General features: G+C 31.8%; 1 non-coding gene across 1 annotated transcript; it reads right to left on the reverse strand.

Moving 5' to 3' along the window:
* Positions 1–469: 469 nt before the first annotated feature.
* On the reverse strand, positions 470–578 carry LOC118062773 (small nucleolar RNA R71). The gene has a single exon (XR_004689822.1). It is a non-coding gene; the product is annotated as a small nucleolar RNA R71 (small nucleolar RNA).
* Between the last annotated feature and the right edge of the window lie 19,126 nt (positions 579–19,704).

Genomic DNA, 19,704 nt, shown 5'->3' on the forward strand with positions numbered 1-19,704 from the left:
GTGGTAGACTTTGTAGGGTATCCTCATCATTTTCAGAAAATATGGTCGGAGAAGATAACCAGTCACTTCATAATGGGAATAATGAGAATAATGAGAATAATGAGAATAACCATGTTAGAACACTTAGAGACCACATGAATCCCACAAGAACAAGTGCACCCTCATGCATAGTTTTCCCTCCTGATGCATCCCATTTTAATTTTAAGCCAGACATTATTCAACTTTTACCTTCTTTTCATGGCTTAGATTTAGAAAATCCATACTTGCATTTGAGAGAATTTGAAGAAATTTGTAACACCTATAATGACTTAAATTGTAGTATGAATACCATTAGATTAAAGCTTTTTCCTTTTTCATTAAAAGATAAAGCTAAAACATGGCTACAAAATCTTAGGTCAGGATCCATTCGTGCTTGAGATGAAATGCAACAACAATTTTTTTAATAAGTTTTTTCCATCTCATAGAACCAACTCTTTCAAAAGACAAATCACCACTTTCACTCAAAAACCAGGTGAAACATTTTATCAATGTTGGGATAGGTATCGAGACTTGCTTAATACTTGCCCTCATCATGGTTTTGAAACATGGAGATTGGTTTCACAATTTTATGAAGGGTTAACACCTAAAGATAGGCAAATGGTTGAATTGATGTGCAATTGAACTTTTAAAGATAAAGACCCTAATGAAGCAATGGAGTACCTAGACTTGCTAGCTGAAAATGCGCAAATTGGGACACTACAAGCACTTATGAGGCACCAAGTAAAACCCAACCTCATACATCTAGTGGAGGTATGTATAACCTTGGGGAAGATCATGACTTTCAAGCCAAGTTTGCATCTTTAGCTAGAAAACTCAAGGCACTATAATTGAAAAGGAGTGGTAAATTAAAATCTATTAAAGACATTATGTGTCAAATCTGTGAAACAAATGAACATGCAACCAATGACTATCTAACTTTGCCTTCTTTTAAGGAATGCCTTCATGAACAAGCCCATGCTTTAAACAATTTTCAAAGGCCCAATCATAACCCGTACTTGCAAACATACAACCCCGGTTGGAGAAATCATCCAAATTTCAATTGAAAGAGTGACAACAATAATCCACAAACTTCACAGCCACCGTTTCAAGCACACCATAATTTCCAAAATTCTCATGGATATGCACCTCCTTATACTCCACATCCTAGAAGAAATCTTGAGGAAACATTGCATGCATTCATTAAAAAGTAAGAGACTATCAACACTAAACTTACTCAAAGCATGACAAATTTTAAAGATGCTCTTGCAAAATTCACATCTGCTCTCAGTTTTTAAGAGAAAGGTAAGTTTCCATCTCAACCACAACAAAACCTAAAAGGGCAATACAATGCAAATGCAAGTAGTTCCGGAAGCCAACACATGGATCAAGTCAAATCAGTCATCACTCTTCGTAGTGGTAAGGTTATTGAAAAACCCACTCTTGAACCTTGTGAGAAAGATGATGAGTCAATCTCTGAGGGTAAGGAAGGGGTTGAATTTGAACATTGTGAAGAAAAGACTAATTCTCCGCCAGCGCTTCCATTTCTTCATGCCATGACCAAACAAAGGAAAGTCAATCACAATTCTGAAATCCTTGAAACTTTCAAATAGGTAAGGATCAATATACCTTTGTTGGATGCTATTAAACAGGTACCTTCCTATGCTAAATTTTTGAAAGATCTATGCACTGTGAAGAGAAAACTGAATGTGAAAAAGAAAGCCTTTTTAGTCGAACAAGTAAGTGCTATTCTTCAGAACAATAATGCTTTGAAATATAAAGACCCTGGTTGTCCTACCATTTCTTGCTTTATTGGAGAACATAAAATTGAAAGAGCCTTACTTGATCTTGGAGCTAATGTGAATTTACTTCTATATTCAGTTTTTCAGAGTCTCAATCTAGGTGAGTTAAAACCAACTTCTGTAACTCTTTTACTTGCTAATAGATCTGTAAAAGTGCCTAGAGGAATAATTGAAGATGTGTTAGTACAAGTCGATAAATTCATTTATCCTGTGGATTTTATTGTCTTGGACACGCAACCTATTGAAGCATGTAGTTCATTTCCTGTTATTTTAGGACGTTTGTTTCTTGCAACTTCTAATGCATTGATTAATTGTAGGAATGGACTCATGAAGTTATCTTTTGGAAACATGACATTGGAGATGAATATTTTCAACATTTGTAAGCAGCCTGGAGATGATAATGATTTACAAGAAGTAGATCATATTGAAGAATTAGTTCATGATCAACTTGAATCTACTTTAAGTAAAATTGAGTTGGATGAATCTAAAGATTTGCAAATGATTTATTATCAGGAAGAAATCACGGATGAAAAAGGCATCAAAAATATTGATGTCGATCTTTTGTCAAGAGTGACAACAGATTTGACATCTGACATCCCACCAATCGATGATTACTCTCCTGACGAATCCTTACTTTCTCTTAGTTCAATGCCTTGGTTTGCTAAAAATATCAACTTTCTTGCTTTAGGAGATTTGCCAGCTCACTAGAGTACCAAAGACAAAGGAAAGTTTTTGAACAAAGTGAAGAACTTTTATTGGGATGACCCTAACTTATTCAAATATTGGCCTGATAAAAAATTTCAAAGATGCATTCCTAACAATGAGGTAAGTAATGTCATTAAACTTCGTCATTCTGAAGCATGTGGGAGTCAATTCTCATCAAGAAAGACGACTGCAAAAATCTTACAAAAAGGATTTTATTGGCCCACCATATTCAAGGACACGCATGCATTCTGCAAAACTTGTGAAAATTGTCAAAAAGCTGATACTGGTCAAAAAGTTTGGCTTTATAATTCTCAACTCCATTTATTTCCTGAAAAAATAAGATCAAGATGGAGCGGTCCATTTATTTTGAAACATGTGTATCCTTATGGGGCACTTGATATTGAGAATTCAAAGAATGACAATGTTTTGAAGGTAAATGGACATCGTTTGAAAGCTTACTTTGATGAGTTTCCTAGTGAAAATGAATCCATTGGTTTGAATGATCTTTTAGATAAAGGTTGATTATTTTGTTTTTCTCACATTTTTTTTTTTTGTGTTCCTTTTTGGTGTGACTTTTGTTTTGCTAGTCTCTCTCACCTCGATCAAATGGCGGATAACGGTACTCCGTGACTCTTAAGTCGGTTCTTTCAGTTTCCCATAATAACTGATATCTGTGTATATATTTGTGCAATTCTTTGCTCTTTCTCATTTCTTTGAATCTCTCCCCCAATTCTCATTTGAAAATCGATACCACTATTGAAAAATTGAAAAAGTATTTTCTCGCTCTGTCTTAGAATATGATTACAAAAATTTAACGTGCTAGGTGTGAAAGATTGAGGTTGTTAATGAACCATGGAATTCCTAAAGATATTCGCTGGCTGATTGAAGCAAAGGTCCGATTATCAGGTGAGTCCTCCAATTCTTTCATTTCATACATGCCTGGAACAGGTAAGAGCACTTTTGCAAAGAAACGTCGTGCAAAACGACTGAAAGTCTATCACCGATGTGCTAGATGGACTTGTAATGCAACATGTCGTTTTTTAGGAATGGTATTTGTAAACCGTGAAGATAAAATACAATTCATTAAGGATGGTCTGAGTAAGGGGTCTTTAGATAATCTTCTATTGACTCTTGAGACGCACCCTAGTGGAGATATGCATCATGCAATTTATGATTTATAGACCTAATTTCATAAAGAACATGCTCGACTTAGTCTTAGGAATCTGACTAAAAAAGACCCTGTTTGCTAGTTTTTAAGAAAACTGGATAGGAAGCCTATCCCCGACCCATAGAGGGCATTTAAGCCATTCTTGGACATAAAACCAAGGAAAGATGTGAGCCACAATCACAACTACTTGTACATACATATGCTTTTTCAAAATAAATAAATAAAGAGAGAGAGAGTGTGTGAGACTACGACTGGCCTACATACAGGTGGTATGATTGCATTTTCAATTTCTCATCTATAAATATTTGCATCTTTTGGTTTTATTATTGTGTTTTGTTGTTTCTTATATTTATTTAAGTGTGTTTCAGGTTTGTTAGTGTTCGTTATTTCAGGTGATGTCTTCTATACTCTATCTTTCTACCTTAAGACATTGAGGACAATGTCTCATTTTGGTTGGGGGGAAAGGGTAGTAGTTGATATTTTTAAAAAAAAAAACCTGTGTTTTCTATTTCATAAACTATTTGCAAAACTGTTGTTACTAGGATGACAGAATAAAAAGGAGTTCTTTTGTTAAAGTGACTCTTGAGATGCATCTTAGTAAACATTCTTAACAAGGTTTATCAGAATACTTCTTGAAATATTCATATTTACAAACTCTCGTATTGGTAGCACTTGATTCTGCTCATATGCTCATTTAATAAGTATTTTTAAATCTTCATTTTCACACACACACTTTAACATATGATTGTGGGTTGCACATTGGATTATTATATTATTTATGTTCTTTTGTTAAAGGTAACAACTAAGGGAAAGGGATAGTACATAATTTGCAAAAAAAAAAAAAAACAATGATAATAAAAAGGTAGATAAGTTTGGTTTCGTAACCTCCCTAACCTAAGCAATTAAGCCCGAAGGGGTGTTTTAACACTTAATACCCTAAAGTCAACTAACTTGGGAGCTATTGGCCCAACGCTTGTTACATGGGTTGAGGAGAAAAGCTTAAGGGAATCAAACATTGCACTATCTACGTATCAGTATCTACAACCCGAGTTGCTAAGCTTGTAGGGGTGTCTCAACACCTAATGCCCTAAGACCAACTAGTCTGAGACTCATTAGCCTAAAACTCGTTACATGGGTTAAAGATACATTGTGTTTCAAGTTGTATGTGTATATATATATATATATATATATATATAACAATCCCAACCTAAGGAAGTTAGCCTTAAACATTAGAAAAAAATTTTGTTTTTCTTCCAAGTAAAGCCCCATAACTATATGTTGATATTTTGAGCACAAAAGAAAGGTTTAGTAATATCTTGTTTAAGAGGTATTAAGCATATATATGAATTTAATGAGAGTTTGTTTATTTGGATAAATTAAAGTAAGTTGAATGATGAATGCCTTGCTTTATAGAATTTGCAAATTATTTTTCTATTTTAACGCTTTGATTACTGGGACTAGTAATAAGTTGGTTGGGGGGTGTGATTAGTACTTAAAAGTGCATATTTATCAAGGTTTTATATCATCATTTTGCACTTAAAGTATCAATAACTCCTTAACTAAAGCATGTTTTATAATAACAAGTCTAATACTATAAAATGCCCTAATATATGGTAAATGTTCATCTTAAATCCAGGCCTATCACATAAATCAAAGGATTGATTGATGAATTCAACTACTGAAATTGTGAAGATAAAGAGAGGGTGAAACTTAGAAAATAGATGTTGGTGTAGTCCAAACTGGAATACTGTTCGGTAATTGGGTCATATCTCGAGTTCTAGAAGTCCAAATGACCTCATTTTTTTTTCCTAGAAAGCTGAGTCAATTTCCTACAACTTTCATGTTTTCCAGAGGACCCAATTCGGATGGTAGCATTTTTGTTTTATTCAGACAAGAAGATAAGGATTTTCACCAAGTTAAAAGTTGGCCACCCACTCAACAATTAGTCATCAAATCAATAATTCCAAATTTTGGCCTATAAAAGGAAGTATTTGCCATGTATTTTGGAGCTTGGTTGTTTAGATCAAGTTCATGATCTTTATTTCTCTCTTTATATTTTTTTGTAATTCTTAAGTTTTGCTTTCATTAATATCTTGTTTATGCTTTTCATTTCCTTGCCTTTCCTTAGTTAACTTGTATCTTATTTATGTTCTTGTTTTGTTTATTTATGTTTCTTTTCTTCATTATGTTTAGCTAAGTTTATTATGTCAAGGTGAAAAGGTTACACTAATGGTGTAAGAATAAATATAGTGTAAACTCAACATGGATCTTAATGTTTAATATTAACATGTCTTATCTTTTTATCTTACTAATTCTTAATACCTTGCTTGTTAAATGGTTAATCTAGATTTGTGTTGTATAACACTTGGTACAACAAATGCTTGGCACTCTCATAGCCCAGCCGTATGGTATTACCTACACCTGGGCTATGAAAGGAACTTGATTTGTTGTTAACATCAGTTAACATCATGAATTCCTGACAATATTTAAAAGTTTGGTGTTATGTAAATAAGATAATTAATATGATCATGTTAATAATTTATAATGAGCTATTAATGACAAATCATCCGATTGGAACCTCTTCCGTGTGTGGTTTCCAAATTGAGTAATAAAAGTTTATACTATACTTGTTTGAAATACCATTGGTGGATCCTCTAACCTTGACATTTGTTTTTTATCATTGTTTAATCCTTACATTAATCTTTCATCTCAAAGTTTTCATTAATTTCTTCATTTTCTTCTTTTATTACTACTACTACTACTATTACTACTACTACTACTACTACTAGTATTATTATTATTATTATTTTTATTACTATTAATATTATTACTATTATTACTATTACTATTATTATTATTGTTGTTGTTGTTGTTGTTGTTGTTATTACTATTACTATTATTGCTATTATTGTTATTATTATTGTTATTGTTATTGTTATTGTTATTGTTATTGTTATTGTTGTTGTTGTTGTTGTTGTTGTTGTCTTGTTATTTATAATTTATACAATTAACCTCTCTGTGGTTTGACCCCGGTTTTGCTGGGTTATTTATTACTTCGACACTCCTGCACTTGAGAGAAGACATCAATCTTTTGGTCGTGTCACATTTGCATTAGGTTCTTCTTCTATAATTGGACATTAACTAGCATTACCTTGATTCATTCTCATTGCATCCATAATCATATTCCTATAAGGATTACTGTTGTCATTTACAACTCCATGCATATTGCTAGCATTAGAAGTTAACTTAATCATCCTTTCTATCATGCTCTCATTACGAACAAATAGTTCTCTGTGTTCATACCAACACATATAATCCTCCATGAACCCTTTGTGTAGAAGATGTATTGTTAGAACATCTAGATGCAAATACTTTTTTATTTTTACACTTCCTCCATAGACATTTAATACTGCCTCCACTAAAATTTCTCGGAATAAATGTTGATCCTCCTTATATATATATGCTCAACATCATTTATTCCCGAGGGCTTCCACTACTTACAGATAAATTTTTACAATACAAAATGCAGCAAATCAGTTAGCTCCTACAGATTCCACAAATTCCTTATGGAGCTCCTTTTGCTCTATAGCAGAACAAACCTACAAGAAGCAAACACTTTGAAGGCCCAGGATTTAGTGTCATATTCTTTTTACATTTAGAACCATAAACTATTTAATTATTGAACCATATTTAAAGCGAACAAAGAAAAGAAAAATACTGTGAGAATAAATGCCATCAAGAAAAGATGCGAGCTCGAAGTTCACCTTTAATCGGTGGTCAATGACCCCTATTATCCAAACAAAATAACATATAGACAGGTTATAACCTTGTGCTAAAATTTTGTTTTGGAGGCTCATACATGCCTTAATACCAATCGATATCAAGGAACGAAACAAGTTTTGTAAACCAAGGATCACAATATAAAAAACTGCATAAAAGTATTGATAGAGAGAAAGAATTTTAATAACTTTATTGCAGAAAACATGAATTTCAATTAATAGGAAATAAGTAGCCTCACACCACTCAAAAGAATCACTCCCATATTGATATCACACCAAACAAGAATTACAATTTCATAAACACACACTGCCAATTACAATCCTATTCTGCCATAAATATAGTCTCCTAAATAACAATTCTCTAAAAAGATAAACAATACATTAGATAAGGACAATGGTAATTATTTAACTTTTATTGCCACATGCAACTACAAGATAAACTTCAACCTATAATTCTTCTCTTTTGTCAACGTGTAACGTTGGAAAGGTGGCTTACATTGAGTGTTTTCATCCATCAGAACTTAACTTAATGAACCAGAATCAATGGCAATTGTCTGTTGCATGATGTTTCTATTGCCTGGTAACATTAAAATTGCATCAACTTCCCTACTTCTCAACGAATTTATTGAAGGTAACTCTGAAGTAAATGAGGATTGAGACGTTGGAGTTCATTTTGCTTAATTCAAACAACTTCAGATTAAGGCTTATATGCTCACTTCACTGAAAATTTATGATAGCCTTCTCTATGTGTGGACACAAACTGATGTGTTAATATGGAATCTACAACTTCAATAATAGGTTGAATATAAGGGACATTTGTTGGAGCAGTAGATTCCACTGAAGGTAAAGGATCATGATATTCTGTGAGGTCAATTACATTGAAGACAAGATTGAACTGGAACTTCGATGGTAGATCAATTAAATAGGCATTAGTACCAATTTGTTATGAACCTTGAATGGACCACCCCTTCTTGTATGAAGTTTGTCGTAAGTGCCAAGGAGAAACCTTTTTGGATGCAACCGAATTAATACAAGATCTCTTTTCTAAATTGTATATCTCATTTGTGCAAATTAGCGTGAGCAACATACTTGGTAGTTTGTTTTGCCATTTTACTCCTTACATTATCATGCAAAGAAGTCATGAATGCTACAAAATCTACCCCTGATTTACTGAGTTTTTGGGGTAATGGTAAAGGGATAACATCGAAAGGTGTTCTAGCTTGTAAACCATAGACAAATTTAAAAGGTGTGCAGCCCGTGATTCTGTTGATAGAGTTGTTGTATACAAACTTTAAATGAGGTAGAATTAAATCCTAGCTAACTCCATGTTCGTTGGTGAGGCATCTAAGTAGGTTGCTTAGACTTTTATTGATAATTTATGTCCGGTCATCAGTTTGTAGGTGAAATGCACTAGAAAAGAGGAGTTTTGTTCCTAGTTTAGCTCATTCTAAAAATAGCTGACAAACTTAACATCTCTATTAGAAATTATAAAAAGAGGGGGGTTGTAATCTAATGATTTCTTTTAGAAATAAAAAAGCTACATAAGAAGCATCAAAACTCTTTTTGCAGGGGAAAACATAACTTTTTTCATAGAAACATAGAGTATATATACGAAAGGGCTTCAAATCCCACATTAAAAATATATTATGTTATCCTTTTAAGTTAAAGTATTTAAACCAAAAGGTTTTTTTATCCCACATTGAAAAAACATGATTTTTTTCTTGGGAACATAAAGTATATATTAATGGGTTTCAAATCTCACATTGAAAAAACATAACTTTTTTCATGGGAACATAAAGTATATATATGAAAGGGTTTCAAATCCCACTTTGAAAATATACTATATTATCCTTTTAAGTTAAAGTATTGAAACTAAAAGGGTTTTTATCCCACATTGAAAAAACATGATTTTTTTTCTTGAGAACATAGAGTAATATATTAATGGGTTTCAAATCCCACATTGAAAAAACAAAACTTTTTTCATGGAAACATAGAGTACATATATGAAAGAGCTTCAAATCCTACATTGAAAAAAATATTATATTATCCTTTTAAATTGAAATATTTAAACCAAAAGGTTTTTTATCCTACATTGAAAAAACATGATTTTTTTCTTGGGAACATAGAGTATATATACAAAAGATGTTATCCTTTTAAGTTGAAGTATTTAAACTAAAAGGTTTTTTATCCCACATTGAAAAAATATGATTTTTCCTTGGGAACATAGAGTATTTATACTAATGGGTTTCAAATCTCACATTTGAAAGGAAAAAAAAAAACCGGGTCTCGCCTGGGTCATGGGTCGCCCTACTGGGTCGCCCGGGTTTGGCCGGGCTGTTGCCACATCCGATCTTTTATTAAACTCGGACCGGTCCATCCACCGGGTCGACCGGGTCCCAGGTCGACCCGCCGGACCAGGCCGGGTTTAATAACACTGTATAAATACTCTATGTTTATTTTCATGGCCATTCTTGTGCTTGATAAACAAACTAAATTGTTAAAGATAGCTAATCCACCGAGCATGCTTTATGTTTAACTTTTGCTGAGAATATAGGTATTCTAAGAAATCATGATTAGTAAATAAGATAAACTCACAATGAATAAGATGGTGCTGAAGTTATTGATAAATCTACGGTAAAAAATGGCTAGACCATGAAAGCTCCTGACTTTAAAGAAAGATTGCGGTTCTGGCAATTCTAAAATTGCTTTCACCTTCTCTAGATTAGCCTCAACACCTTATTGGGATATGATGAACCTTATAAAATTTACTTTGGTTTGAAGAAAAGAACACTTGTTGTAGTGGGCATAGAAGTGCTCTTGGCGAAGCATTTGTAGAATGTTTATCAGATGCTGAAAATGCTCCTCTATGTTTTGACTAAAGACAAGTATATCGTCAAAATACACAAGAATATACTTGCCTAAAATTGGTTTGAAAACTCGAGTCATCTCTCACATGAACGTGCTTGGTGTGTTTGTTAAGCCGAAAGGCATCACCAACCATTCATGCAAGTCTTTCTTGGTTTTAAAGGTTGTTTTCCATTCATCACCAGGTTTGATGTGGATTTGAGGATACCCACTATGCAGGTCTAGTTTTGAAAAGACTTTAGTATCACTAATTTGGTTTAGCATGTCATCCAATCTTGGAATCGAGAAACAATATTTGACTGTGATTTTATTGATTGCTCTGTTGTCGATACACATCTTGTAACTGCCATCTTTCTTTGGTGTCAGGAGAGCTAGTACAACACAAGTACTAAGACTCTCTGTAATGAATCCCTTGTCCACAAGTTCTTGCACCTGACGCTATAATTCTTCATGTTCTGCAGGGCTCATCCGATAATAGGGAAGGTTTGGTAAGGAAGATCCTGGCACCAAGTCAATAACATGCTGGACATCGCGTGGTGGTGGCAATTGTGATGGGAGTTCTTCTAGAAAAACATCTTTAAATTGTTGGAGAACCTGCTGAAGTGCTGTGGGTAAACCTTCATTCTTATCCTTTGTGTTTGTTGTTGTTGCCTTGCAAATAAACATGGAGAGGATGCCACTGATAGCCAATGTTTGCTGAAACTCTTGCGGAGTAATGAGCAAAGTTGACTTCTGTCGGAACTCTTTAATTGGTAAGGGTTCCAAAACTAATCTCTTATTCTTGATCAACAAGGAATAAATGTTGCTACTTCCATCATAATTCACTCTACGATCATAAAGCCACTATTTGCCTAATAGTAAATGACAGACTATCATAGGGAGTATGTCACACCAGACCTCATCTTGAAAATGATTTTCCAAAGAAAAGGATGACAAGCATCGGTGTTGAACCATGACTGAATGGTTGTCTGTAATCCAGCCCACTTTGTATGGATTTGAGTGCTGCTCCATTGGCAAATTTAACTTCTCAATAGTTTTTGATGAGATGACATTAAGGCCACTCACGTTATCTATAATTGTATTGAGGGACTTGTCTTTGTGAGAAACTCTAGTATAGAATATACTAGTCCTCCTCTAGTCTTCCTCTTGGTGCACTTCAGTTGCTACATGACTGGAAAGCATACAATGAATTACTCAAAGAGATAATTCTGACGCTCGTACCCTTTCTTCTTCAATATCCTCAATGCTTTCCTCTTCTTCTTCCTGTTCTTCCATCGTTGAATTTATGATGTAGAACAAGTAGCGGAAGCTTACATGCTGAAGAGAGATCACCCGAAATTCAAAGGCAATTGAATTTCGGCAACTGGGCAGCCGGGGCGTCGAAAGTCGGAATGCCGCGAAACTCACCGGGTCAATGCGTTTCGACGTTTGGAGTCAAAGTCAGCGGCTTTGCCCCTGATGTCCAACAATTTTGGTCAAATTCCATCGTTTCGGTCCCGAAATCGTCATTTTTGCCATTTTAGGAAAGTTTTGTTTTAGCCATAACTTTTGATTTTCAAGTCCGAATTGACTTCCGTCAATTCCTACTTGCTCAGGATTTATAGGCCTTTCATATTCTGCATTTATCTCAAATTTGCCATTTATGGTAAATTTAATGTTTTATGTCGTTTCCTTATCCGTCATGAGTTTAGGTTAGGGTTTTGCTTTAAATATCAATGTCTTACTTAATTATTATTGAATAAAACTCTTTGAGTTCCTGAGAGTTTCTCTCGTTTTTAGACAAATTTACGGAATATTGACGTTGGTCGTATTCCTTCGCCGTTTACTGCTGCGTCAATTTATCAGTTCCGAAGTGATTTCAGATGCATGCATCACCTTCTTTTCTCTTGTTGGGATATAGTCCTGCAAAATGCCCGAAGCCTTTGCATTTATAACATTGCGGCTTTGTAGTTCCTAACCTTGATCTATTTTGTTCACCATAGGCGGCTGCAGCCTTTGGTGGGTTGGTGGTAGTCTTCTGAAGTTGCTGACGAGTAATGGGCTGCTTCATATTGCGTCATTGTTTGGTGGAAATGGTTGCAGTCGTTCTTCTGTTGCCTTTCAAATTGTAACGCTAACTAGTAAGCTTCATCAACAGAAAATAATTTGGTTGTAATCATATTTCTCCTAATGTTTGTACGTAATCCTATGAGATACCCAACAAGGGATTGTTGATCTGTTTCCACAACTTGGCTTCTTACAGACAAGTCATGAAATGTTTCAGTGTATTGATCCATAGTTGTGTTTAAGCCTTGTGCCCATCGTAACATGTCTTCATAGACAAGTTGTTCATAATTGGCAGGTAAACACTTGACTTCCAACTATGCCTTCATCTATGCCCAGTCTTGAATAGGAGGTTGTCGAGTGCGTCTCAGATGCTCCTCAACGTTGCCCCACCAGGCACGAGTAGGTCCGTTCAATTTCAGCTTTACGAATCTTACCTTCCTATCTTCAAACACTGTAAATCATTCGAAATAATCTTACAGAGACATTAGCCAATCCTGAAAAGCATCAGTATTCAATCTCCCAATGAAATCAAATACTTCCCACTTTCAATCAATTAATGATTTCATCTGAACTTCTGCCATTTTTTTTTATTTTTATAGCCGCCCAGATGTTCTCCCAATCCTTCATCCTCTATTGTCACATTTCCCTTCATGATTCCGACCAATATGGCCCCTTCTGTTCTCTGTAGTGTTACTCCTCTCTTCAATGTTATTTAACCGACCAACAATGGTTCCCAAAGTCTGAGTCATCACTTCCATCTACTGCTGTAACTGGTGTGACAAGGAAGTAAAATCATGTTATAAAGCTGTTTGTTGTGGGGATTTAAAATAGGTTGTGGAGATGTTTGGTTCAAATTGGTTTGGTCCGGTAAACCCTGATTGGTGGGATTACAAGAATTTCCACTGCGGGTACCAGGCATAGGGAGAACAACAAATCATCGCCAGCTCTTATACCAATTAATGCCAAATGATATCAAGGAAGGAAACAAGCTTTGCAAACCAAGGAACACAATACAAAAGAGAGCAGAAAAGTATTGATAGAGGGAAATAATTCTGATAACTTCATTGCAGAAAAAAAGAATTACAAGGAATGTAACTAAAAGAGCAAATACCATAAGCGCTATTTCCTCCTACTTTTGAATGCATATTATATGACCTGGCAGCAAGATATACCTGTAATTTTCGCTGATTCCTTATTGATTCTTGTTGTTCCCTGACCTTTATCTCATACCTGTCACAAGGTTGATGGATTACCATAACCAGAAAAGAAGCACAAATACAGCTGAAGGGCTATGGTTGAATGGATTACCTTAAACAAAAAAGTTCTGATTTTTTGAAAGTATGATAAAAAAAATTTCTTGCCTAGAATAAAAATATACCTTAAAAAAACAAAATCTAAATAGATTATGACAGTAAAAAAGTCAATAGATTCAAAAAATAGACACAAGCACACGGGCCTGGTTAATTTAAATCACAATGTAAACTTATGATCAACTCGTGAGATTACGCTATCTTCACATACAACAAATTGACAAAAATAAAAGAACTACATCTTCAAAAAAGATAATATTAAATGATGAAATTTTAAAAAAAAATTGATTAAAAAAATAGATAGATGTCAATCCGGTTTAATATCTCACACTTGTTACTCGGCTCATGAAACTAAGATAACTGTATTAGAAGATATTATGATTCAAACTACAAACCAATGAAATACTAAAAGATGAAATCATAAAAAGCAAATTTATTCAAAAAAATAAAAAGAAAAAAAAACAATTGAAAGGATGAGGAAAAAACTCAACATAAAAAAATAAATAAAATGACGAGGGATGAAATTGAATAATAAAAGTCAATTAGGAAAAATGATATTAAAAAATAGCAATTAAGAATGAGGACCGAATCTGAAACAAAAATCAAATTAAATAAAATTTTAATAGATGAAATTGTAAATAAAAAAATAGTAATTAAAAAAATAAGAAGAAAATTTGATACAAAAATTAAATCAAATTAAATTTCAACGGATGAAATTGAAAAAAAGTAACAATTAAAAAAATAAAAGCCAAATTTGATGTAAAAATCAAATTAAACCTAATATCAAGGGATGCAATTTAAAAGAAAAATTAACTAAAAAATGAGTTAAAACAATCAAAAATTAATTAAAAGAATGAAGGTTATAACTAAAGTAAAAAAAAAATGGGACGACACATTTCAATTTTTGCTTGGTCACGCATCCTGAGGCCATAAGAGAGAAAAGAGAGGGTAAGAAAAAACCCAACGGCCACCAAACCACGAAGAATCATGATACACATGTTAGCTCAACGAAAACAGTGTAACTTTACAATGCAGGTGGCTTGATCCTTAAGCGGTTTTGGTCACCAAAGTTGGGATTACACACTACTTGAATACAATGGCTCTCCCTTATGTGTAGGCGTGTTTTCTTCAAATGCTTGACACTTTTTTTTATTTTTATACCACCAAAAAGGTCAAATTAACTTTCATTCACATTTTATATAACAAAAAACTATATGGTAAAAAGTCCAAAAAGCCCTTAATAGTAGTTTAAAATTTATTTTTTTTATCGTAAGGGTATGGTAGTAATGATACTGTGTACAAAAAATGAATTGATAAAAAAACTATTCCTAGTTTCAAAAAATCTTTCCATGGAAGTTATTTTTCCACTTTCTTTTAAGGGCATTATAGTATTTTCATTATTTATTTATTTTTTGTGAAAAGACTAATAAGACCAACCAAAATCAACAATAACCAATGTATTTATGTAAAAAGACCATCCTACACCCAAAATCATGGCTAATGTTTTTTAAATGAAAGGGCAAAGTGATCATTTCACTATAACAATTCGTAATAATATATGTCTACTACTATAATTTGATTACTGCTAAAGTTGAAAAGTCATACCCTATATAATTTTTGTTAATGATCCTTCTTTAACTCTAAATGCTATCATATCCTTTTAAAGATATAAACCTCATTCACTTAAGTGAAAATTTCAAATATTAAAAGACTAATTTTTTACATGATATGAAATCTGGTTTATTAAACCAAGGCCATCTACAAAGAAATTAAAAGGTTTGGAATTCATTATTCAATTATTGCAGGCCAAGTCTAAGTATATCATGGATTACACTATTCAATCCATAGTTCAATTGTTAAGTGGGAAAAAATATATGTTATGCCTTGATTTTTATGATTTTTTTTTATATATTTAGTCAATGTAGTTTTAGGTTTTATACTTTGATTAAAAAATTTTTTTTTTTTTGTATTTTAATCTATGAATATTGAAAAAAAAGAGAGAAAATCATTAGAACAAAAAAGGAACAATAATGGTTTTGACTTATCACAAAAATAGAGTGGTGTTTGTATCAATGGATTTGCCTTGGATAAGAGAGTTTTATGAATATGGATCGAAGCATTAATCTTATTGGAAAAGGTAAATTGGGGTTAAAAAATTCTTTTTTAATTTGGTTGGATTTTTAGTTTATAGACTGATTGTTGGGTATTTTGGAGTTGTTAATGGAAGTTATTGAGATTTATAAGATGTTTTTAGGTGAAAATATTTTTAAGAAGAAGAGGGGATTTAAGTTTAAAAAATATATATTTTCACTTCATAATTTAAATAATTAAAATTCCTTAAAATATTTATTAACATTAAATAAAATGAGTTTTGAGAGTTGCTCAATAACATCGCGTGGGCAAAAAAGAATAGTGAATAGCTTAATAGTTGAAACTAGATTTTTGCCTACAACATATTATTGTTTGTGTTACGCTACTGGTTGGATTAATTTTTTATGTAAAAAAATATTTAGGTGTTAATGTGGTTTTTAGTAAAAAAAAAAATAAAAATAAAACTATATGGGCATTGACCTAATTTGATCTGTCAATTTTACAGATTTAAAAATAACTCGAACGATCGATAAAAATATAGTTTGAATTAAAAAAACCAAGACAACATTTTTTTTTTAAAAAAAATATTCAAATAAAATTTACTGCCTGGGTTATGAGATCCTAATAACCCTATAGAAATAAAAAAAAATTAAATTCAATTCTTAATCAACCTAATGTTGAATAATAAAATTGAAAATAAAATTCTACTAAAAAAATTAGTTAAGTCAACACGGGTTAACTTATTAAACATGAGTCATAAGACTAGGATAACTCCATAATAAACAAATCATCAAAATTAATTATGTAACTCAATTCTCAATAAACTCAATGTTGAAGGGTGAAATTAAAAAAGAAAACAACAAATTACTCGAGTCAACTTGAGAAAACCGACCAAACCCTTGAATCGGGTCATAAGATCGAGATAACTTCATAAAATACAAACCAAAATAAATTATGAAGTATAATTTTTAATCAACTTAATATTGAAGAATATAATTTAAAAGAAATCAACAAAAAAAGACAAAAAAAAATGAGGCAACTGACCTTACTTCGCGACTTGGATTATAAGAACGTGATAATTCTATAGAAAAAAAATAAAGAAAATATAAATTTTAATTGTCAATCAACCTAATTTTGAAGGTTAAACTAAAAAAAAAAAAAGTAAAAAATGACCCGAATCAACCAAGGGTTAACTTGTAAAACCTGGGTCAGATAATCATAATAACTTCATAGAAAAAAAAAAAAATATTTTAAAGTCAGATTTTCAATGAACCTAATGTTGAAAGATGAAACTAAAAAACATAAACAAAAAAATGACCCAAGTTAACAAAATTAAGTTGTTAAACTTGCGACCCGAGTCATAAGATCGAGATAACTCTATAGAAAGCAAATTAAAAAAAAATTATAAAGTCCGATTCTCAATGAACCCAATGTTGAAGGATGGAATTAAAAAGTATAATTAAAAAAATTTAAAAAAATAACCTGAGTCAGCACAGATAACCTGCAAAAGTCCCGACTTGGATTATGAGATTGTGATAACTTCATAGAAAGCAAATTAAAATAAATTATGAAACTCTATATCTAGTAAACCCAACGCTAAAGGATGGGATTAAAAATAAATAAATTAAATAAGAAAAAGTCCTTAAAATTGTGAAAAGTTCTTTGCTTTTCACTGTGCATTATTATAGTGTAAAGCCAAACTATTTTAGAATATGTTAATAAAGACTCAAACATTCTACATATTACCTGAGGGCAAGTTTGATAATTAGTTCTTCAAGCAGCCGTCTCATTATTTGTTTTTTAAAGAAATACACGTCTATTTATTTATTCATTTATCCAGGACTGCTATAGAAATAATTAGTGTCATCATGAAGAGACAATATTAGTGGCCTTTTTCCAAACACGACTGAAAGCTTTTGTGCCGTGAATAAAATGAATAAAATAAAGAGGAACTTTAAATGAAAGTGCAACTTTGAGGAATAGTATAAAAATCATGCCACAGTATTCCATGGCCAGAAATATGCGAGCCTTCTTCTGCTTGTCATTTCTTGATCCAATTTAGACAAATTAATCCCAAATTTTAGGTAAGATGTAGTATACTACTGCTGGGTTCATGCTAAAATCCAAACTTCTCTATAGAATTTTAGGTAAGATATAGTATACACAACATTAAGATGCTGACTGTCTCCGTGAAGGGGAAAAAAAGTAGGACAAAAACAAAAGGGAAAAGATAGTCGAGCCTACTTTTTGTGTCTTCAAAAACATGCGAGGAAGGAGGAATGAACATAGAATTGAGCACTGTTTTAAATCCCACCTCGACCCCATTTGATGTAGCACTCATGGGACCTGGAATTTAGGTGAAGCTGAGTTTTTTGAAAAAATATAAAAAAATAATTAAATGGGACAAAAACTTGAGTTGATTTTTAATTCAGTTAACTTGATAAAAAAATTAGTTAAAATCAAATCAAAACCTATTATCTTTTTTTAAATAATAAAAATTTATATTTATATAAATTAAAAAATTAAATTAACCTGAATTAATAAGATTAACTATGTTATTTTTTAACCTAAAACTAGCCCTGAAAATTAGTATATTATAGAAAAAAAAAAAAAATAGAGTTTATAGACGATATTTTAACAACTAGAATAGTGGATCATCATTACCACCAGGTCGTGCAATCTTAAGTAATGATTAATCCAACAGTCATTAGAAGTTCATACATAACTACAGTAGATGTTCTTACCGACACAAATATAATTCAAGCTAATGTTTTGTATAAAATTATACATGTGATATTTTAAAATATTTTAAAATTATTTTATTATTATTATTTATTTATGTATATAAGTGGTGTCTTAGTAATGTTATTATATATATATATATATATATATATATATATATATATTTGGAAGCTCTTTTGTTAAGTGATAGAAATTTACATTTTATAAAATATAATCTACTTATTTTTTGAGGTTCTTGTTAAGTGAAATTTTTGAACTATTGCTTAACCGGCTCTTAAGCTCTAGCCTGCTCTAATATTAACTTGAGTAAAATAAAAATAAAAGCTACAAAAAAATTTTGAAATAAAAAAATGTGTTAAAAATATAATGGTAATAATTAGCTTTTTTAAAGCTATCAATATTATAATGAGATGTACTGGGTTTTATCTACAAAAGTAATCCGCTTAAAGAAAGAGGCAGTATTCAAAACTTATGAAAAAGGAAGAGGGTTTATACGTTTCGTATACATATCGGTTCTCTTACTCCTATTTGACATGTGATATGGTGTCATCATTTAACAACTCATGTTCTCTGTATCTGGTATTGTTGTAATTTTTATAGTTATAATTTATTTATTTATTTTTATAAAATGCATTTTTAATTAAGGTTAATTTAGTATTTATATATGTTTTAGTTAAAACTGTTGTTAAAATTTAGATTAAACAAAAAATATTTTAATGTGTTTGGTTAAAAATACTTTTCAAATTGAAGTTATAAAATAATTAAAAAAAGATATATATATATATATATATATATATATATTAATTTAATGGTTTTTAATATAAGTATTGTAGATTTAACTATTGTTATTACATCATGAAACAGATGCTACGTCATCAAGCGATCTCCTTCTAATTTATGTAGTGTCATTAAATAATGTTAAACACTAGTTTTTTTAAATAAAACACAATTAAGAATAAAAATAAAAATTAAATTTTTTTTATTGGGTCGAACTTGATTCAATGCATTTAGCTTTGGACCAGACCCGATCCAGCTGGAACAGTGGAGAGAGGCTATGTTTATAAATAGGAAACTTTCGCATTGAAAATCATGTAGTTTCTGCTTCAGCAAAATTGAGTTTTGAATGCAAATAATGGTGGGGTTCATGCATGAAAATTCTAGCTCATTTTGTAACCAAACGA

Source organism: Populus alba, chromosome 2, assembly GCF_005239225.2.
Source record: "Populus alba chromosome 2, ASM523922v2, whole genome shotgun sequence".
NCBI classification, from domain to species: Eukaryota; Viridiplantae; Streptophyta; class Magnoliopsida; order Malpighiales; family Salicaceae; genus Populus; species Populus alba.